The sequence below is a fragment of the Pezoporus occidentalis genome, unplaced genomic scaffold, assembly GCF_034315485.1.
Source record: "Pezoporus occidentalis ecotype Australia unplaced genomic scaffold, CSIRO_AGI_Poc_V1 ctg121, whole genome shotgun sequence".
NCBI classification, from domain to species: Eukaryota; Metazoa; Chordata; class Aves; order Psittaciformes; family Psittacidae; genus Pezoporus; species Pezoporus occidentalis.
In genome coordinates, this window is record NW_026913006.1 from 3,512,266 (window position 1) to 3,534,756 (window position 22,491).

The window sequence follows — 22,491 nt, forward strand, 5'->3', positions numbered from 1 at the left end:
CAGAATTTCTTTAAAAATGAGACTGAAGACAGACGGATTGCATCTATTTATGGAAATTAATTGTAACAGCATTGAACACGAGATACATAACAGAGGTTTAAACCACAGGAGTATGGAGCACACTGGCTTCTGACATTTCCAATTGACATGCCATCCTCCAGGCTATGCCTGCCATGGCTTAATAAACTTCTTAATGTTGCCACCCTACTACCTATAATTATCATGAAACGAATAGTAAATCTCTTATTCCAAAAATGAAAGCGAGGCATATTTATTTACAGTTGGTATGTACGACTGCTGTAGCTTCTGCTGAACAGGTTTACTGAGTGTTTTCATTCCTTCTCTCTCCCCAGTGGAAGGAATTAACTTTTCTGTACTGCTCCATTTGTGAATTAAGGGCAGAAGTTTTAATCTATTCAACTTCTGCAATTAGATTATTTCCAAAAGTAATTCTCTTCCTTATTTTCCCTTCACTATGTCTCTTTTCTGCTTCATCATTACTCAGGACTAACTTTGTTCCCATTGACTATGAACATACAGCTTGATGTCAGAAAATTGTCCCCTAAAATAAACAATATTTTTGCCCTTCCTTTTTACCTCTTCTGGATACTGATATCAACATTCAGTGAGCAGCATGTGCTTTTCTGCTGCTGAATTCAGAACTCACTGAATGCAGTTACTATCAGTGCTCCTTTCTTCTGCTTTGCCAGTAATACAGTTTAAGTGTAGCCAGATCTATGTTTGTTGTTCTTGGAAGAATGCAATGTGGTAGAATGCAGAAGGTTTTTGCAAGATGCTCTTACAGTACCCAAACAGTGTATAAGCTTGGATACTGAAGCACAATGATTATTCCTTTGTTTCATTCCTTTCATTCCTTTCTTCTCACTGCAGTCATTCTGAGACGATTATTTCAGTTTCTGAGGTAATTAGTTTTGTGATTAAATTAGGAGCAATATAAAATCACCTGGCTTTGTACAGTTCTTTGCAATTTAATATTGGTTTACTTTGAAGCTTCCCTATGACATATATCACTGGACTATGACAGATCTTATTAAGAATAAGAGAATCAAAGATTCAGAATTTCTGAGCATCATAACTTCTGTTATGTGCAACTAGAGCTGTGTATCCTTGTATCAAAGCTTTGAGAATTTATGGATATAGAATCTACAAAGGGTTGTACATTCCTTCCACAACACAGACATATAATCAAAACTATTAGGTATGTTCTTACGTTTCTTTCTACAAGGCATCCTTTCCTTGCATGAATTTGTACAATTGTATGTTTACTTTAAAAAGATCGAGCTTAGGGATGGATTAAGAATCCATCCATGTTGGTCACACATCGGTAGACAAGTTTTCAATTACCACTAAATATTTTATTGCCTTTTTTAAAGTCCTTGAATTTTCAAAAGTCCTGCTGAAATGGAACTGTGAAATACTCTGGCACCTGGAAGAAAGATACTAATAATTTTCCAATTTCTTTTTTTCCCTTCTCTGTTTACACTCATGTGTGCCTTCTGTGGTTCGCATAACTCCAGATAATAATTTGATAACTCCAAAATTTGAATACATGCATGAAAAACAAGGCAATGCCCATTTTTTAATGCAAAGTTATGTGTGTGTGGTGGAAGAGATCTCCTGGTTTAATATTTTGTGAAGGACATATTAAGCTGATATTTTTTAAGAGGAGTTATTTAGAAGTGTTGAAAGCAAGGTGGAACAGGGCTTGGAGCAACCTGGTCTTGTGGAAGGTGTCCCTGCCAATGGCAGGGGGGTAGAAATGGATGAGCTTTAGGATCACTTCCAACTTAAACCATCGTTAAGCTAAGAAAGCCTTTTGCTTGACTCTACGGAGTCTGAAATGAGTTCACTTTTTGTAGGGCTGAAGCTAGAAGCAACAGAATGCTAAATGAACATAAGTAAAAATAGATACTGAAATGATGATGCTGAGACAGAATGGTTAAGCGCTTCCCAACAACTCCACAAGCACTGGTAGGTAGAAAATAAGTCAGAATTTCTGTGCATTTTGTAATTATAAAGTAACTCATGTTTTTGAAAATTGTGTTCTTGACTCATTCATCATTGTAATAGTCTCAAAATGGACTTTCCTAGAAGAGTTTTTTGACCAGCCATCAGAACTGAGACCTGTAGTGGAGGCACTGTTTGTGCAGTCAGACACACTGGTTCCGTTGACTGAACTGCTGCTTTCAGTCAGGGAAAGGTGAGGAGAACCCTTCAGGGTTATAATTATAATCCTATAATATATATTAATTATAATCCTGGGCAGGATTATAATGGGTCTAAGACAACTCTTAAACAGGGTGACATATTTAAGAGTCTTTCCTTAGCCTTTGCTCATATTGTGCTTTTTGCCTTCACCTACAGTCTTGTGATTTTTGCTTTGCTCTTGATGTATCCTCCAGGAATTTCACAAATAAACTGGAAATAAGGAACTGTTTCTCACAAATAATAATGCTGTTGTTCTTGATTAGTAAATGAAACTTCTTGAGGAAAAATACCCTACCACTCAACACAAGTAACAGTCGAGATCTGACCCTTGAATTTTACCTGTTTTAGCAGGGAAACAAAGATAGTTTGATATTCTGAGGTGGGAGGTACACTAAGCCACTAATTTAAATGTGTTGTGGGCTCTCTAGAGTGTAAATTCCAAGGAAAATGAGCAAAATATCTACTATGGGAAGGAGATGGAAAATGCAGATTTCAGATGATAGTGAATGTTATTGATGTTTCATAAACTGGTAAAACCTCACTTGGAATTGCATTTTTAGCTACTCCCTCTTCAAGCAGTGTTATATACGAACAGCTGTAAGGGTAGGTTATCTGTCTGATTTGCTTTCCAACTTGCTTGTGTAGCACTGGAGGGTTTAAAAGATGGATAACCTTCAATTATGTCTTATGTTAATAGCTATATGTTTTTTTCTACCTATAAAGATAACTTAGCAAAATAATTCTTTGGATGTCTATCTGAACTTCATTTTCTGAACTCAGCATGAAGTGTTTGTCCAGTATGTGTCCTTAAGAATAAAGGAAATGCCAGAATCAAAAGTCTATATATAGCAGGATTTCAGCTACCTGACTATTACAGTCAGAAGCTGAAGCTACATCTGACAGGAAGTTCATATGGCTAGGTTAGTGTATTTATGAAGGCCAACAAGCAGGCAGAAAAAAATAATTTAACAGTGCTACCTCTTATAGCTCACTAAAATGAGGGCCAATGTAACCTATGAAGAGCTTAAAAATGATAGAATTAATAAATTAAACCTGAACATTTCAATTTTGTGGAACCCAATCTCTTGTACTCTCTTAGAGACAAATAATTATTTTTATCAGGTACTGGAAATCCTTCAATAATAATAATACCTTTAAAATATTAAACTCATATATCATTACATGAGGTATTTAATCTGTCTTCCTTACATGTCCAAAAGGGACAATTACATAGTGGAAATTAACTTTTATTAAATAGGGATTTGTGAATTCAGTGAACTGATAACACAGGAATAGTGAGGCTCAAACTCTGTTTCAGATCTAATGAAAGAATATAATTATTACATCATAACTTTAAAGTTCTTTTTCTCTTTTGGATTTATCTATCTTGCATAGACTCAGAGTTATCAAATGCAACACCCTAAAAAAAGGGCAGATACTCATTCCAGGATTATTATTTTATTGGAATAGTTTTTGCCAACAAATTCTGGAGTCTGTCATCAGCCATGACCTTTACACTAGACTCTGAAATTACAGTAAAAATTGATTTGTTCTTGGTATCAAGATTTTATAGTACAAATGTCTGTGCTTGTGATGAAGTCCAAAGAAAGTATGTATTGCCATTTGTCTGCCCATTAGGTGTGATACAAGCACACAGCAGCCTGCTATCACTGATTTTTCTTTACGCAAAATAAATTGGTAGATGTCAGAGTGGATTTTTCAAGAGGAATGTTAAGCTCTTTTATGAAGTGATGTAGGAAATGGTTCTAAGGAGTCCTATCCAAAAGGGAAAAAGTCAGCATGGGAAAAATGATCCACTGGCACAGTTGGAAGGGTGATAAAATTGGTCAGCTGTAGTAGGGAGACAGCTTCTCTTTGCACATGAAACATCAGGCAGTAATAGGAAAGATGAGGAAGGATATTAAGCATGCGACAGCATGTGCTACTGGTTAGGTGATAGCTGGCCTTGTACCTGCAGTTTTGTCTTCATTGTGTCTGCTTCTGTCTTTGGAGATAGGTCTGGTAATATGAAGGACTGGCAGCAGAGACTTTGGATGATGGTTGGAAAAGAAAACAAATGAGGAACGTTGCTTTAGGTGTGCTGAGCTTAACATGGGTGTCATACTTCCACACCTTGAATAGAGAGGCCAATACTTCAAAGAAGTCAAATTTGAAGTAGAGAGGTAGACAATGATTGTTTCTTATGGATAAAGCATCTACAAAAATTCCAGTGAACACTGGAGAGGTGGCTGACAGCTTGCTGAATGAGTGAATAAAGGAATATAAAAGGAGAACTAGAAGGATGCAAAATTTTGGGCCAAAAAGTTTTAAGTGGTTGGCAGAATTAGCAGAATGTGAGTGGAAACCTCATTCTAAGCTTTGAGAAGGAACAGATTGTTCAGAAACATAGCTGAAAAATGCCCTTTATCTATGTCACACTGAGATGTTCTTTGCTTATATGGAAAGAAACTGATGGCCCAGACCAATGGTAAATGGAGACCTTCGGCTCACTGCTGAAATCACCAGTGGGGAATGTATTTGCATGTTATGAACTGGTCTAGAGCTCCTCATTCATCTCTTGGAAGTTATCAGATAGTCTATAGTAATTGCAGTGTCTTTTATAAGTAGGATAAATCTTGAATAAGTCCTTCTAGAAGGCAGCCTTGACTTTAAATCTGTTTAAAAAATATGTATTAGAGGGGAAAAAATGTAAGCTCTCCTACATCCTGAAGCAAAAACCTTATATCTCTCTTCTGTCATATCTAAATATTTGCCGCTCATCTTTGGCACTGGAAGAAACCTTTCCAATTTAGAGAAAAAGTTTATTTTTTCCTTCAGAGCCTTGTGAGAAAATTAAGGAATTTTGGGGGTAGTGGATCTTTTTTTTTAAGACTTTCAGAACATATCTACAACTGAAAAAAAATGACAACAAAAATGATTGTTTAGTAGCTTTTGTAGAGCATTTAAAGATTTTTGGTCCTGATCCTGCACAGATAACTAGAATTTTCTCAGTATTCATCAGGGAATATATGAGGAAGAGAGTTTGAATACTTCTCCACAGTTTTGTTTCCAAAAGGTAGAACTTCGAGGAAAACATTAAGGCCCACCTGCCAGAGCTCCAGGTGAAGAGTTTGACCCTGTCATGGCTTCAGCCATGATTTCTCATGAAAAATTCAGTCTCAATTCCTAGCACTTTTTCATTGTCAGAGAATGTATTTAAAGGAAAAAATAAAAACTTTTCTATATATACAGAAAAATATAGTATAAAGCATAGTAAAAATTCTGTAAAAACTGCATATTTTCTTAAATGTAAATTTATTCAAAACCATCCTCAAGAAAAATCACACATTTTGCCTGAAATATTCCTAACAGAGTTTTTCTTCTATTGTAATACAAGGGTATGTCCAGCAGAGCTCTTAGCCCTCTTTTTCAAGAATTTCTTTTGGTTGAAGCACTGTCTGGTTGTTTTCAAAATTCTTTTGTTCTTCGCACAGGAAGGCCTCAGGCTGGTTTTTCAACCTCCTGAGGTATTTCTTTGTCTTTTTGGGATGGAGGAAATAACAGATTGTTTAAAGAATTGGATCAGACCTCCAGAAAGCTTATAGAAGTTGATGCTAAGCAAGACCATCTAAACTATGTTTGGCAGCTTCATTACTCTTAATTCATTCTGGTTTTCATCAAGCAAGGCTGATACTTTAGTTTGTCAAATATTTGAGTCATTTGCTAAAACTATCACTTGTACCTGTTGAGAAGAATCTGCTTTCTATTTGCAAATATTGCTGTGGAGATGCGTAGCTGCATAAGATGTCCTAAAATATATAAACCAAATCATATGGTCTTATTCCAGTGCAAAACTGGATTAAATTTATCCATGGGAGCAAGTAGGATGAGAAACTTCTGAGGCAATCCCTATAGAGACTTTCCAAAATCAGGCTTAAATATGATAAGGGAACCTACAGCTGTAGAGAGTGGATGGAAAGAGCAATATTTTTCAACATGTTTAATAAATTCTGAAATATTTCTTATGCCAAGTTTACTGTTAGTACTGAGGCATGTTGACAGCCATTGATAGATCAGAATCTGTAGATGCCTGTAGGGTCAGTTGTTGCTATATTAGCATTTGTATGTCAGTCTATAATTCTGTGTGAAATGCAGTATTAAAGCTTACAAACTAAAATAATCTGGAAAAAATAACATAAAGTGACAACAGTCCAATACTGTGTCTCTCTTCCATTAAAGTGGAAAGACTGTCAGCAAGTTAAGTTTCTACTTTGATTCTAATGACTGACAGAATCTGAGTGTTTGGATTCTGGTTTAAATAGTGGCCATACTGTCTAGCTGCTTATATATAGCACCCAGAGATCTTGTCTATCAAGGTAGTAACTGGAGTCACAAGAAGATTACAGAGACCCCTGTTTTGGGGACTGCTGGCCTCTAGTAAGCAGAAATGACTGTGTAATTTGTTTGAGAGAACTTACTTTATGAAAAGCTCTGGTAACTCACTGAGGTAAGATATTGTAGGTAATAAACACAGGGGATTTCTGTGGGGATTTCTTCTCCCAGAAATGGGTAAGACATAAATACCACACGTAGAAGCTTAAATGGGGAAGTTGACCATTTAGTTTTCAAGTTGCCTCAAAAATCGCACTTTGATGAAAATGATTTTGTAATTCTTTCAGTCAAGCAAATTATATTTCCATTGCATATTCATTAGTATATTATCATAATATCTTATGTTAGAAGCCAGAATATGGTTAAATATTTGCTGGTTCAGGAAGATCCTTTTCCAATGTCTTCATAAACTGGCCTGAAGGGCGTCCATGACTTTGCAGAAAATTTATATTGGGTGAAATGTCCATGAGGTTCCTTGGTAATAAGCATGATTATTAAACTGTGTGGAGGGTTTGAGTGGGAAGAAAGGGACAATGTGAAAACCTGTGGAGACAGTGTTCTCACGGGAGAATGGATAATTGGTACATAAACTCTGAATAATCCTGAAAGATACAGCAAGGCCGTGAGAAGCCCAAGGAAGCTTAAGCAAGCAAGATAAGAAGCTAGAATTCACTGAGGTAATGAGTACTGTGGACTGTTGGCAAGCTTTTGAGGTCAGGTTCCCACACCTGTGCTTAACCAATTATATGCTAGTTGCAAAGGGTCTTCAAGACATGTATCCAATCATAATATGCCAAATCCCTGTAAGTGCATGTAAGAAATAGTATTTAAGGGGTTAAGGCTTTGTAATAAATGGCTTTTGTCTGATCATATTGATCTCTGACTGGGTCCATATATTTTCTGTGGCAAAAAACATCTTCAACTTAAAAGTAACTTAAAAGTTAAGCAAGGAAATGCTACAGTCTCTTCATCTTGATATCTAAGTAGGTAGAATAAGCATTTTGTAAAGTGATTTTACGTGAATGCTATCTTCCAATTCAATATCTTTCTCATTGTTTTCACCTTGTTTTCACAAGTTAAGACTAGGGAGAACTTACTATATGATGCCCTTGACATCATAACGGAATACTGTATTCAGAGAGAAAACTGCCTTCACCAGTTTCTTCAATTTTTTATTTCAAGAAGGGTGCCCGTCCGCCTACTGCCGTTGCAGTCCCCTGTCAGTGACCAAAGGATTGTATTGTGATTTCTTCTACCAACAAGAAAACTGTTTACTCCACTGACCACGTGGTAATCTCTAGCCAATATAGGCAGTCCTGTTTGATTCCTGATAGTTTTATAATCTCATTCTGGGGAGTTCACATAATTAGCCTGAATGAACGCGTTGTCAACTGATAGGGAACATGTTTGAGCTCTGTGAAAAGAAAGGATGATTGTGGTGTATCCTTGCCAAAAAAAAACCACCAACAACAACAAACAAACAAAACCAACAGTCAACAAACACTTATCTTTCCCTGGTGTACTGTGTAATACTAAAACCAGAAGCAAAGGCATGTACATACCTGTCTAGGAACTACAGATACTATGTTTGTCATTTTGCTAGCACAATTGCCAGTGGCAGCATTCCAGCAGGATGAAACCCACAGAAAGGTATTTTGGATAGATGCCAGTGTAAGGCATCCAGAATGTACTTTGGAAGTTCACTCTTTACAACAGCACCTTTATTTCAGTAGAATTTCATGCTCTAAAGAAACACATTGCAGGTGGCAGTGGAGGCAGTGTGGACTTATAAAGAAAGATGGGGAAGAAAAACCTCCGTTCTACTGAAGCCAAAAGACATTTCTGAAAGTGAGAACTATTTTGCTTATTGAGAAAAGAATTTGCTGCTGAGTTGCCAGATATCATGCTTACTTGGCAATAGCTTACATTAATTGAAAATTAATGTAGATGTTAATGCTCCATAGCTTTAAATGAAATGCAGATAAAAGATTCAAATAGCAGAAATATGATGTACTATTCTTTCATGTAGCTTTATACATTTAGAATCCAATATTGCTTATGGTTTTTTAAAACAATTAAAAAGTGGGAAGGGAGAAGCAACAAATATACATGGAAACACTGACTTTCTGAAAGGAAAAATCTTACTATTCTTTTGGATTTGGAAGGGCATTTGGAAACGTCATACATTAGCTGCAAGGCTCATTTTAAAAAGAAATCAAAACAAGAAAAACTTCCTTCAGGCCTGAGACAGATGGATCTCACTTGAGTGCGGTGTTCTTAGAAAGCTTGGGCTGGAAAATAATCATTAGGAAGCACTGATTATGAGAAGGCTTAATTAGAACAAGTGTAGGGAAAATAACCTACACTTGTTACATATGTAAGAAGTGTGGCGAATGAATGCTTATTCCAAAGCTTGTTCTTCTTGTCCATTATATTATATGCAAGTTGTTTATTTTTTATTTTAATTAAAATGAGAATAGTTACATAATAGTGTAACAGTTCATTTATTTGATTTATAAATGGATCTGATTACAAGTTTGAGAGAGTGTAAGATGAAGGCAGAAATAGGGGACAGTGAAGGAAATCTTATAACCTAGATGTCATCTTTAGGACTAAAAGACATTTTCTCCTAAATGTGAAAAGAAAATGCCTGTAAGGGTATGAGCTGTTTCTTCCTTCAATTCTGGGAAGTATGTCAGAATTTGAATGTATGTTTGATCATGTTTCTTTCCCTGAAGAACTTCCTCTGCTTTGCTCCATTTTGATGTATGAACTCTTGACAATCACTTTTCAGTTTTATAGATAAGTTGAAGTAAAGAAGCGCTGAAAAAAATGTACTTGTTTTTTTGTTCTGTTTCTCAAAGAAAAGCAGGGAGGTAATGGAAGTGTGTTATGAATAGTGGGCTTAAGTAGCAATGCCATGGATTTGCTGCTTTACATTTTTATAACTGAATCTGAAACACAGAAAGTGTTCAACCCTAAAACCACTCTTGAGTTTTCAAGCCTAACTACCCAAATAGAAGGCTGTGTAGCACAGTTAAAGGGAGTAACACACTCTGATCATTAAAGACTCAGGCATTTGAACAGCAGTCTGACCATCATTATTCCAGCCAAGAAGTTATCAAGTTGGAAGTGGATCATTGCTTCATTTTGCATCACTTCACAATGCATAGTGATAAATGCTTTTTAATGGTCAAAGATGTCAGGCTGCAATAATAAAGTGGAAATATAATGGATTACGGCAATGAGCTTCTAGGCTAGGACTCCTAAGATAAAGGGAAAACAGAAACACTACTAAACAAGATGTCCCTTCATTCTCTCAGTGAAATAAAGCTGCCTGCATGCCCTTTTGCTTTTACGTATTGAAATTATAAATTCACAATCCTGGCAGTCCCATTGAATTCCCTGACCAGTTATAATTCCAAATACTTTTATTTACATCTAACATCTTTTCCAACATGATAATTAGATTTCTTGACTGCTATTTAATTTCTGGAGATAAATTTTGAAACAGATCAAAATTAAACATCTGGTGCTGTGTTGATCAGTTCAAGATTGAATTCTTTGCTTATGACTCCTTTATTTTAATTTCCTGTAAGTAAATCAAAGTATTAGTACTATAATTACTCTTATGGTAGTGTTATCTTTTTTCAAACCCTTTAGTCTAAAGAATGCTTGACTCCAGAAAAACAGGACTGAATGCCACACAAATTTTCTCCCAAGACTAGGCTATTTCTACATTTCCCTTTGTCAGTAACTTCTTTTCAAATTCTAGAGGTTTCTGAATAAGTCCCACTCCTACATTTCTTATTCAAAAGTCAACTGATAAGCCAAATGGCATCACTAAATGTGTAACACTCCATACTCGTTAGCCTTTTCCTGCTAGGATCATTGCCTACTGATGGTGGCCAGTTCCAGGAAAATGATAATATCCTATATGCTCTCTAACTGCTGCAATTATGTTTCAGAACTGGCATTAAGCATCAAGTCAGAATCAATATCTTATACTATTTCAGTACTCACAAACAGTGGCCTTTAAGTAAAGAAGCCCCTTTTTTTCTGAAGAGAAAAATTTCAAATAGTTATCCTTTTATTTATTACTTTCAAGAAAGCTACTTCTGTTACTTATGGAGCAAGAGTAGAAAAACAGAATACCAAAGAGTAGAGCAAATAGAATATATTTATAGCTTGTTTTCTTGTTTTTAAACCTCTTCTAATAGTGCGTAGAGCAAAAAGACAATACCCCAGACTTAGCTAATAATAAGAATAAATAAGAGGGCAGGTAAAATTCTGAAAAATATGTAGTAGTGATCATTAGAAATTGGTGAGCAGATCATTGGCTTACCAGAGTGTTACTTGATTTGATGCCGTTATATTTATTTTTCTAAAGAGTCAAAACATGTTGACCACTTACTGTTCCTGTGAAATCAGTGAGAGCTGGAGATAGAAACCATCTAGGAAAGTCCCTGTGGTTCTCAGGACTTGAAACTCTATATGGAAAACAAATTGTCCTTATATTGTCCATTGGATAATAAAAATTTAGTAGTTACATTAATTTAATTTATTCACAAAATTTATTCACAAAAATTTAATTTAGTCACATTATCTTGAACCTTCAGAGATAAATGACCTACAAAGTTCAAACCACAAAAATGTTCATTTAGCTTACTTTATGATTTTCCCTTTGGAATTATACATGAATGAACAGATGGCAAGCAATCCAACCCCGCTGACTGTTAGTGGACTACAGTCATTTCAGATTAAGACTGCAGTTCATTAGCACAGAAGAAATAATCTGTTCTCTCTGTAATGGGACATTTTACTATCAGGCTTGATCAGAAAGATTCATTAAATAGGAAAAGTTGCAGTACTGAAGAGTACAGCTTAATGGATATAGTAGAGGACTTGGGTTCTATGTTGAATTTGCCACTAAATTACTTTGGACAAGTGACTCGATCATTCATTCTTGATTTCTCCATCTGTGAAATGTGAAATTCTTCTCCAGGGTAGCATGAAATCTAATGAAAACTTTTATTACACTATTAGTTTCTGAGCCACAAAACACTTTCATGTTGATATGTGTTGTGTGCTGTGTACTGATCTGGAAAAACAGACAGAGCAGAAGCCTTATAACCAAAACTTAGTTTCTTTTTCAACAGTGGACAAAGTGCAATGACAGCAACAGACATCTCATTTGCTGGCATGTAAAGGGAAAGGAGTGGGTAAAAAGAGTTGTGACTCTGCATGGATAGAGGCAAGAGATGGAGTGCTTTTTTCAGACCTGGTTCAGATTCTCTGAGGGCTGGAGCACCTCTTCTCCAGACAGGCTGAGAGAGCTGGGCTTGTTCAGCTTGAAGAAGAGAAGGCTCCTTAAGGGGAAACCTAAGAGAAGGCTCCTTAAGGGGAGACCTTAGAGAAGCTCCCAGTGCCTAAAGAGGCTACAAGAAAACTGGAGAGGGGCTTTGAACAAGGGCCTGTGGGGACAGGAGAAGGGGGAATGGCTTTAACCTGACACAGGGGAGATTGAGATGAGCTCTTTGGGAAGAAGTTACTTACTCTGAGGGTGGTGAGGCACTGGCACAGGTTGTCCAGAGAAGCTGTGTCTACCCCATCTCTGGCAGTGTTCAAGGCCAGGTGGGACAGGGCTTGGAGCAACCTGGTCTAGTGGAAGGTGTCCCTGCTTTGTGGTAGGAGGTTGGAACTGGATGAACTTTAAGGTCCCTTCCAATCCAAACCGCTCTGTGATTCTGCGCATTTGAGGAATATTGTGAAAGACAAAATGACCAAGTAAATAGTAAGCAGCAGAGAACAGGTCGTCTGTTAAGTGGACTTTTTCTCAGTACAGCTCAGTTCCCATAGATGTTGAAATACTTGCAGGGCACTTAGGAATCGTGTTACATAACTGCATTATGAGATGGAAGCAACATTATTATGGAAGTAACAGAGGCTGGATTGGAGAGGAGAAGGGATATTTTTCAGGTGAAATTTAGAAAAGGTTTTTTTAGTGAGGAAGTTGCTGTTATTGAAGAATGAATGTGAAAGAAAGGTAAAACAAGGATTATTGCTACTTCATGCTGAATTTTTTTCTTCACTGTGATGTGTGGGGGCTCTAATAGTGGTGGGGTGGTATATTTTTTCTGCAAACTTATTTCCATTAAGAACTTGAACAGAGGTTAAACTGAGGTGCCCCTTTGGCAAATATTTTCCATCCTTATGTGCTTTAGCTTTGATTTTTCATATTCTCAGGAAGAGAATTATGAATTAATATTTCAGTGGTGCCAACAAGCACAGGAAAAAGGTCCTTAGTCTTTTATATATTTCAGCTGAACTTACTTGCGGTCACAGTGGTATTCAGTTCCAAGGCTGCTGTCCTTCAGCAAGTTAAGTATTACATAAGCAGTGCAGTTTTAGAGTTGGTACATGTAGGAGCTTTTGATGAAACAGAAGACAAAGTGAAAGATACATGTTTTGTAACACATGTCCTTGGTGCATATATCTGGGTCTAAAGCCCCTGAAATCAGTACAAACATGCTGTGTTTGCAAATTGAGTTTTAGTAACCTCCTGGGCTGGCAAGCATAAATTGTCAGGAGTTTTCAATCCTTCTACTCAAGAGTATCCAGGGAAAAATCCATTATTTTATAGCATGCTATTACATGATTTGTTGTGCTTATGGAGTTTACAGTTTCCTCTCAGCATCTCTTGTAGGTCTCACTTTATCAAGAAATTTGTGTTTGGTAGGTCATTGGAATGAATCCTTCCTTGCATCTTGATGGAGCTCTTGGAGTTACCCTTTTAAGACCTGCTTCTCCAGAGTTTTCCACCTGGTCCCTTTTATTGGCAAGTCTGGACTTTGACAACTTATGCTTGGTTCTGGACTCAGCGATGTATTTGTTCCTACTGATGATATCTTGTATGTGTTGATGCTTGTGATTCTTGTACATATCCCAGTATCTCACATGAAGTGAAATTATTTGGTGACTTTTAAAAGTACATATTTTGAATGTCTCTGTATTTGTGAGTTCAGAATTAGTATGCCTATTAGCAGTACATAGATTTTTACCTTTTCCTCCCTAGTATACTGGAAAGTTGTTAGAATCATCTTGAATGTTGCATTGATTTTAAACAAATAATTGAACAATTAATTTATAACAACAAATTGGTTTGAGCTGAACAGCCCCTGAATTGCTAGGAACTCACTAAACACAGAGAAGACACAATGAGTTTATCTATCCAGCCTTTGTCATTGTGCTGGGTTCATTGGTAGCAGTCATTTTTCTCCGTCTTAGTAGCTGGTGCAGTGCTGTGTTTCTGACTTTCAGCCTGGGAACAACGATGATAACACCAATGTTTTTAGTTTTTCCTAAATAATGTTTACTCTCACCAAGGACTTTGTGAGCCTCATGCTCTGCCAGGGAGGAGGGGAAGTCGTGAGGAAGCAGAGACAGGACACCTGACCCAAACTAGCCAAAGAGGTATTCCATACCACAGCATGTCATGCCCAGTATATGAACTGGGGTCAGTTACCCGGAAGGGCTAGATCACTGCTCGGGTCAGGCTGGGTATTGGTAGGCGAGTGGCAAACAGTTGTATTCTCTTCCATTGTTATTTCCCTTATCATTATTATTATTGGTGGTAGCAGTAGTGATTTGTGTTATACCTTAGTTACTGGACTGTTCTTATCTCAGCCCGTGGGAGTTACATTCTTTCAATTTTCCTCCCCATCCCTCCAGGAGCGGGGGAAGGAAGGTGGGGGAATGAGCGAGTGGCGGCTTGATTCTGGGTTGCTGGCTAGGTTTAAACCATGGCAGTCATTCGTCAACAAGCTAATCTGAATTGTCATTTTTTGCTCAGTAATAGTTGCTTTAATTCAGCCTTTGTTCTGCCTTTATTGTTTTGTTGTTTCACTTCTTGTAAACCTATCTCATCAAGAGAAATAACTGGAAGTTTGCATGTCAAAAAATGGGAGCTGGAGTAACCCAGGAGTGATGCCATGGCTTAGCATATAGTACTGGCCTTGGTTGGTAGTGTGCTCCATGTAGGAATCTATCAGAGCTACTCCTTAGCTTGCAGTAGGTGATTAACATGCTACCTCTGGCGCACAAAAGATTGGTTTGTTCATTCTTCAGTGAAGCTTCTGCAAGGTTTGTCTCAAAATTCAGGTCTTCTTCCATGAGGTGCAAGAGAAGAAGAACCATAGCACTGCCATGCTTGTCCCACATAAATAGTAACTTTTGCCCAAAATGAAGATGGATGCATCTTCACATTACATTTTTTATCCTAATAACTAAACCTATTTTTACTACTGTTGTGGGTTTGACCATGACTGGATGCAAGGTCCCACCAAAGTCACTCTATCACTGCCTTCCTCAGCTGGACAGGGAAGAGGAAATATAACAGAAGTTTCATGGGTGAAGATAAAAGCAGGGAGAGATCACTCAGGGGTTACTGTCACAGGCAACTATCCATTATTAATTTTCTACCTGGAAGTAGCAATTTCTTTTTCATTCATACTGTTAAATTGCATTTTCATAACAGAATCTTTCTATATCATTAGTAATTTTTTGTATCTGTCTCTTGGCTTCTATCAACTTGGTATTCATTTCTCTTTTAATGTTAAGTTAAAGGACATTTTTAAAATGCAAGTACTCTTTAATAACATATTTTAACATAACGACTTGGGTTTTTTTTGCTTTTTATGCTTGCATCCTCTGTCATACAGGGGTCAAACAAGATGCTTACTTTCTCATAGGTCTCTCAGAAGTGGTGGAATTTTTATGTCAAATGTAATAACAAGCTCTGATGACTGTCATATGATTGAAGTTAACAGATCCAAAATTAGCTTGTTAGGGAATCTGGAGAAATGTAGGTAGCATTGCATGCTTAAGGTGATGGAGCCTTTATTATGGTTCTTTACTGTCAGTTATAGTGGCAATTACTATGCAACTAAGTGTGCAATATTGTTAGGTTTTAATTCTTTATTTTCTTTTCCTGCTTGTGAGGAGAACGGAAGGATTGTTTTGGCTCATACTAGGCTACATTAAGATTTTAAGACTTTCTTCTTGCTGGTTCTTCTGGCACATGTTGCCCAGAGAAGCTGTGGCTGCCCCGTCCCTGGCAGCGCTCAAGGTCAGGCTGGACAGGTCTTGGAGCAACCTGGTATAGTGGAAGGTGTCCCTGCTCTGTGAGAGGGGGTTGGAACTGGATGAGCTTTGAGGTTCTTTACAACTGAAACCGTCTGGGATTCTACAAAATAATTTTTATTATGTCTTTCTCTGAAAGAAAGATTCTTGAGGGGAGGGGAGGGGAGGGGAGAGGAGGAGGGGAGGGGAGGGGAGAGGAGGAGGGGAGAGGAGGAGGGGAGGGGAGGGGAGGGGAGGGGAGGGGAGAGGAGGAGGGGAGGGACCCTTGCATGTAAGTGTATGGTCTTTGTATTTAAGGAATTTGGAATTTAGAAATAAGCAGGCTTGTTCTTATCATCACAGTTAGCACAGAAAGTAAATCTTGTGCTTTGCTACAAGATTTCCCAAACTCTTGAGGTCACTGAAATTACATCTGTGAGTAATACAGCATTGCTATTTTAAAAATGTAGCTTGAATTGGAACTTTTCAGTGAAACCAAGCATCTTTTTTCCTCTCTACCTGCTTCAATCCAATGATGCCAAAGTGATAGCAAGCATCTTGTTATGGACGTCCCCTCCCCTAACTAACTTTTTTAGAGAAATAACCTTTTTGTTATTGTTATTTCTTATGGTTTAATGTATTTCAAGAAAATGTGAATACACAGTTGGCTCTTCCACCCCATGAATCCATGTTTATAGCTTTTGAATTGTTAGAATGCAAGCACCCTATACATACGTGCATATATGCAGTACATGTACTGTTGTAATTACCTTTCAACAGATATATGTGTGTGTTCTCATTTTAGGATGAGATTTGAATTCATTTCATAAAGATAGGGTTCATTCAGATCATTAAATCCTACGCAGTTCTGGCTAATAAATCAAAACCTGTCTGCACAATGTTGAATTCTGTGACTTGGACAACTCTTCACCTTCCCCCAGCTTGTTGAGTCATCCAGCAGATTGTTTTTTAATACCAGATTTTTTTTTGTATAGTCTTGATTATATTCAACACAGATCATATATGTAAGGTAGATGGTACATTCCTGTAGAATGTTTTATTTCAAAGCTGGTGTCAGGATATGGTATTTATAGGATGTAAGTGAAGTTGCATGACATTTAGGTACTTATTTGTGCAAATAATAAAGCAGAAACTTACTGGTGATAAGTTTGGGGGCCTTCCAAGTATCTGGTTAAGTGAGAAAACACTGTTCATAGGACAAATCCTGTATCTTTTCTACACTTGATTTTGCCTTACGTAATTTTTTTTTTTATCTGTAGCTTATGTCTGATTTAAAGGAACCTTTTTTGTGTGTTTTCTTCAACATTTTCTTGCCCCTTTCCTGGGTATTATCTCACTGTTATACAAAGTCCTGACTCCTGAGGCATTCTAAAAAGAAATAATTGCATGGATCAATTAATTTGAAATTTCTGTCTTACTGACCTTTTAGGAGGTTAGTGTCACTGAATTCAAGGTTTCCCCTTTCTCTATTTCAGTCATTAATAATGTGATAAGCCTTGGCTGGTGTTCTGTCTGTAGTTATAAGCAACACTCTGAGGAAAATGTAAGTCTTTTCTTGAATATTAAGTATTAAAATAGTGGTAAACATAGTATATCTATTCTCACCCTTGCTTAATTCCCAAATGGTGCCTCATCAGAATTTGAACTAATTCCGCTTGCTACTGTGGTCCACAGAAATGCTTACAGAAATAGTATTTTGAGCTACAAAATATGAACCGAACTTTGTTTTGCTCCAATTTTCCATGAACTTAGTCTTAATGAGAAAGGAAGTAGAAAAAATAGGGAGCTTTCCTTGTGTGTTTAATCCCTTTTCTACTGCTGCAGTTTGGTTTTATCTGACCTCTCTCCTGCTGTTTTGGATGTAGTATAGAGTGGTAAACAAAGCAGAAAGAAGGAAAAGGAAACTAAAATAGACAAAAAATTGTTATGTTTTTCCAATTGTTATGTAATGTTGGGATGAAAGTTTAAATTTTTTATGCCACAAAGCATTGATTTTAAATCTTTAGTATCATAGATATTTAGATATCAATTGGTTAAATATAATGGATACTGGGGGACAATTTAATCAGATCTCAGGAAGTTCTTCCCTGTGAGGGTGGTAAGACAGGTTGCCTGGAGAAGCTGTGGCTGCCCCATCCCTGGCAGTGTTCAAGGCCAGGTTGGATGGGGCTTGGAGCAATCTGATCTAGTGGAAGGTGTCCCTGCTTTGTGGCAGAGGGTTGGAACTGGATGATCTTAAGGTCCCTTTTAACCCTAACCAGTTTGTGGTTCTATGAAACTGATATATAAAGATGTAGTTTCCTCTCTAAGTGGAGTCATTAAAAGTTACATGAATGAGCTGAAATCCCAAATCAATAGAGATATATTTAAAGGTGACTGAAATTATTTGAGACCAGTGTGAGGTTTCCATTTTTTCTTTACTTGATGTTTTTTTTTTCCTTTTTGCGACCTGGACCTGCCTGTGTTCATCTTGCATCATTTGCTCCTAATTGTTTTTCCTTGTGGAATTATTCTTTCCAAAATGGCCACAGAAAATGCATCATGGATAAAGTATCCCAATTTTTTTCTAAAATTATCTGTGAATCTACAATTTTGCCTTCATTTTCTGCTGGAACCATACCAAAATGCACTTTTTCAGGCAATTACACAATTGGTTCCTGGGATTTTCCTGGAAATTCCCTTGCTGTTTCTATAAGTGTCTGGAGAAGACTGTAACTCCCTACACTAAGGCTTTAAGACAGTGGCCCAAGGCTTTGTCATCCTCTGTTACCCAGGTGCATGATATAGCCTAAAGCTTTAAGGAGAACAAAAAAAGCTTAGAAGTTGGAGCAGCACTGGTAAACTAATTTATTGGACTGTTGTGAGACTGTAGATACCCACCTTTCTGTCCTCTCTGTGTTCCACTGCTCAGGACTATGACTAGAACAGAGTTACCTTTTCTCCCGTTTTACTGTAACTAGTAGCAGTTGCATCAGAATTGAATTATACTGGAAAAAAAAATAAAAAAAATAAAGCTAAATATTGAAATTAAAATTGGAAACTTGGAAAAGAAATCCTGGATTTTATTTGGAAAAGTCCCTGAAAGGAATAAATCCTGGTGTAGTTTGACATGATGGTGAAAGGCATGGAGCCAGTAATGCCTCTCAGACATTTGCTCTAAACTGCCATCATATATTTCTGTATCAGTCAAGATTGGTTTAAAAGTTAAAGGCATTTTCTATATTCATAAGGTTTAGAAACTATGTTAAGATCATATGAACTTAAAAGAGGGGGATGTTTATGGATACTCATCCAGCCAAAGGTCTGCAGTGCTTTGTAGTAAATCTAAGTGATATATTTTAGATGCTAACTCTTGAACTTTACTGGCTGAGGGGGAGAAAGAATGCAGATTTTAGATGAAACATTTGTAACTGAAGTCAAGTTTTGAGCTTTGATGTCAGGGTGCATTTTTATGTCTGTATTTCTCCATCACAACAAAAGTTTGCCAATGTTTCCAGAGCAGTTCTTCACTTTTGCCACTCTTTTTTTTCTTTTTTTATTTTTTTTTTCAGTTGGAGAAACAGTAAGGAGGATGCACTGGAACTACCTATTTTTCTGCAAGCTTTGTGGAAAAATCCTGGTTTTCTTTAGTTTCTGCTACTGAAATAGTTGGTTCTTTGTGTGTGTGGCTAGAAGGACAGAGGGGAATAAGAAAAGAGATGTTCCTGTATTTCTCTAAACTCCTTATTCTTCCTGTCTTGATTTTGTATTCTCTGCTGTTTCTTCAGAATCAGAATAATATTGTCTCCTAACAGGTCTGTTCATTTATTTTAGCTGCAAGCAATTTCAAGTCAAATCCCCAAGTGCTTACTAGTTTTTATTCCATTGCATGCTGTCCCTTTTTACAGCAAATTTCATTTCCCTAAATATTTTTCCTGTGTGAGGTTTTTTTTCTTCTTAAGAAAATTTTACACATTAAGTTGTGCTGGAAAGTGATAATATAATGCTCTTGCTTACAGCAATCATGTTCCCTATGTGGGAGTAGCTGGTGATTTTCAAGGAAGGTTTGCTCTTTAACTTTAGGAATTTGAAGTTTTTAAAGGATGGGAAATAGGTCATGGCTTCTATAGGAACTCTTCTATTCTATATGGTCAGTATTTGAGACATGAAAGAAAATTCTAAGGGTTTAAATTCCACATTCAAATTTAAGTTTCAGGTTTTTTTTTAATAATTTTTTGGCTTTAAAAAGTTTCCTTCCATTTATTGCTTTGGTAGTGATAGTAGAATTATTTTTGTCTATTATTATTTGTCTGCCTGGCTTATTCTATGTGGTTTGCTGAATTTCAAAGTCTCTCATAGGAGAATGTAAAATGCTTTGAATATTTGTGTGGGGTTTGGAGAGAATCAGTTGGGATGACATCTGGGTACATCTAGCCTATGTTTTCCCATGTGGGAAACTTATGTGCCCGTACATATTGCATAGATGGGATTAATGAATGCTCTCTCAACAGGGAATTGGAGGTTGCAGGGTGAGAATGTCCAAGTTGCCAGGTGAATCCAGAAAGGTCTTGGAGTAGTGGGTTCACTGAATGTCAGGTTGTAATTTATTTGTTTGTTTCATATCATTACTGCCTTATGAGTCTAATCCTCTTTATTTGTCTAGGTCTCCTGAAGACTATTCATGTTCCATCTTGGAATATAATCATACAATTGAAGTTTTTGCTTCAAGTTTTTTGTGTTGAGTTTGTTGTATCCAAAATATTTGATTTTAAGCAATGTCTCTTTTCTCCTTGAGATTTTTTTGTACATGAATAACTGTCTTGCTTTGTAATGTTTTTTTTTTGTTTAATTGATGTTTCATCTGCTAATGAGAAATGATTTTGCTTCTCACTGCTTTTCCTTTTTTCCCTTGTTTCTCAGATAACTTTTTTAGTGTGAATAAAAAGTATTTCCTTCACTTTGACTAGACCTTAACAGATATTAGAACAAAAGTATCACATTTTTCACATTTCTTCTTAACTAGGTTATCATATGACAGCAGAGGACTCACAAATCATTCTCCATTCAGTCATTTCTCCTTTAAACCACTTGTAATTCCCTGTTGAGGTCTTCAGAAGTGAAATGGTAACTGTACCTGGAGCTTGCTTTCTGCTGTCTTTTGGCAGTTTACTCTGCCTCTCATATCTGGCTCAAGTTCAAGTAGTGAGACTTAAATCATGTTTGCTTCCTCTCCTTTGGATTGATCTTTCCCTCTTTTTCACATTTTCTCTTTAAGTCTGAGAAAGAGCATCTCTATCCTTTTCCTACTGGGTCAAAGTTTCCTTTTCATCTATTTCATCCAATTGTTCCTCCTCTGTCATTCTGTCTTGTGCAGCAAGTTACTCCAGTCATGAAAATAATTTTCAAGTTTTGCTCTGGAACAAGTTTTCAAATATTTGTGGATTGAAAATAGGGAAAAAAATCAGGAAATTCTAAAAATACTTTTCACCCCTCAAAAAGAAATTCAGAGGGAGGTGTGATGCATTTGGGAAAAGGATTTAGAATGTCAGGATTGTTTGTGAATTTTTTTATTTACATGTTGCATATAAATAATGATGACTTTATGGAAATTATATTCTTAGAGACAATGTCTTCTGAAACAGGTTCATGAAAACTGCTGTGTAGAATAAAGAGGAGTTTGATGTACAGTATTACTGATTTTTTGCCAGCAGCCTGATATTGTTAATACCTAAAGAAGAAATTTGATCTTTTCTTTGAGAACTCTGCAGCTGAATGGACAAAATATGGTAGTATGGTAGCTTATGTGAGTGAGAGCAAAAGCCCAAACTCTTTCTAATATGGAGAGTGTATTTTGCTTTTTTTTTTTTAAAAAAAAAAGCAAACAACAAACAAACAAACCAACCCACTTTTTTTTTTTTTTTTCTGGAAAGGAAGAGCTAACCTAGTTCTCAGCGTTTCAGTAAAGTCAAGTGTTATAAGTGTTTACTAAATCTTGCATGACTAGTAAGAGAAAAAAACTACTCTGAGAGCTTTAGAAGTCTCTCTTTGAGGAAGTCTTTTGTTGCAGCTTCAAATACAGTTTAATTACAAAGGAAAGCTTGACTTCTCCCTAAAGTATTTTCTTGTAATAATCTTTCTAATGTAGTGGTCCTCTTACAAATAAGAAATGTTTCTGGGTTTGGAGCACATGTGTATTTATTGAAATGTGCACACTTCCACTGCACTGTTCAAAATGCCTGTTAGAGAACCTAAAGGAATATATTCATGAGCATCTGTTAAAGTTGGATATTTGCAGTTTGTGTTCCCTTGGTAGCCCTGCGTTTTCCTTTTTCTTCATGTGCGCCTGTAGATGGTTAGTATGTTTCAAGTATATCGAGACTGGTAGTCATAGTTTTCCTGTCTTCAGAATCGTTGCATCTATTAAAAATGCAGTGAATGGTAGATCAGTAGTTAAACTTCATATTTTTGCTTCAGTACTTCTTGTGCTTGTAATGTTAAGTTTGATGGCTTTGTAACAGTAGCAATGGAAAATTACTGAGGTGCATGATACATAGAGAAAAATATAAACAGAGTACAGCTAGAGAACATACTGAGAATTCTCACAAGATAAATCATTATAGTTGACATAGTTTAAGAAAAACAGTCCAGAAGAACAGGACACAGGGATAAGGAGTATCTGGGAACCACAGGTGTCCAGGATGGGCTACAGTTAAACTAACTAATAAGTAGGAGGATAGGAGGATTATTATG

At 36.7% G+C, this 22,491-nt stretch overlaps 1 protein-coding gene across 5 annotated transcripts in view; it reads left to right on the forward strand.

The window, feature by feature from the left end:
• LOC134157869 (leucine-rich repeat-containing protein 4C) overlaps positions 1 to 22,491 on the forward strand; it is a 536,647-nt gene that overhangs the window by 113,750 nt on the left and 400,406 nt on the right. The window contains exon 2 of one of the 5 annotated variants that reach the window (XR_009962500.1): positions 1,881 to 2,226. The exons of the other annotated variants lie outside the window; for them this stretch is intronic. The gene's annotated coding sequence lies outside the window, so the exon portion shown is untranslated. Of the gene's footprint in view, positions 1 to 1,880; positions 2,227 to 22,491 lie in introns of those variants that run through there. 5 annotated transcript variants of the gene reach the window in all.